This window comes from Anneissia japonica, unplaced genomic scaffold (genome assembly GCF_011630105.1).
Source record: "Anneissia japonica isolate Jap-2015-1 unplaced genomic scaffold, ASM1163010v1 scaffold54308_len9591_cov189, whole genome shotgun sequence".
In the NCBI taxonomy this organism is placed as follows: domain Eukaryota; kingdom Metazoa; phylum Echinodermata; class Crinoidea; order Comatulida; family Comatulidae; genus Anneissia; species Anneissia japonica.
In genome coordinates this window covers 2,137-2,860 of record NW_022744602.1, presented here as the reverse complement: position 1 = coordinate 2,860, position 724 = coordinate 2,137, and positions in this window count along the sequence as shown.

Sequence of the window (724 nt, the reverse complement as noted above, 5' to 3'; positions counted from 1 at the left end):
TTCGCAGACGTGACTCGATACGCGGACGTCATAGCCTTGAGCGCGTACATCGGCTCGTCTTTAATCTGGCAGCTCAGATTGGCCGAGATGATAGTGATCCCGAGATTGCTAGGTCTGACGTCTAAATTCGCGTTGCGGGAAATAAATCAAGCATCTGCTGCTGTATCACCGAGACGGCAAGATACCGAACGCCGATTGGATGGGCGTGCTGCGATTGTGCGAACCCTTCACGTTCGACAGAACGGTCGGCGAACTTCTGAACGAAATGTACGGACCCGATCGACCGACGCTGACGACCTTAAGCAAAACGTGGAAAGTGAAGATGATTTTGGGCGAAAAGATCCTGTGCTCGTTCGACCTCAACAGGGACTGCGGTGTATGCGGCAAGCCTTCCGTGCTCTGGTGGAAGATCCTTAGAGAGGACTGTAACGAAAGTCGCCTGTACGCCGTGATGATTTTCGAGACGAATGAGCCGACGAGGAGGACGTTTCACCTCCTATACGAACTGTGCAATCAGCCAAGACCGATCCTCTTGAATTCGATCTGCGGTGTATAAGAGACAGATCCAGCACCTCGGCCGGAGCGATCTTCGTCGTGATGCTGAACGTGGACAGCCCGCGATAGAAGACTGTGGGTATGAGCCACTGCGTGTGATCGTAGGGATTCTCGGAGAAGGTCGAGTCCAGCAAAACCCTGGTCTTGAGCCGCAGATCTTTGACGACGC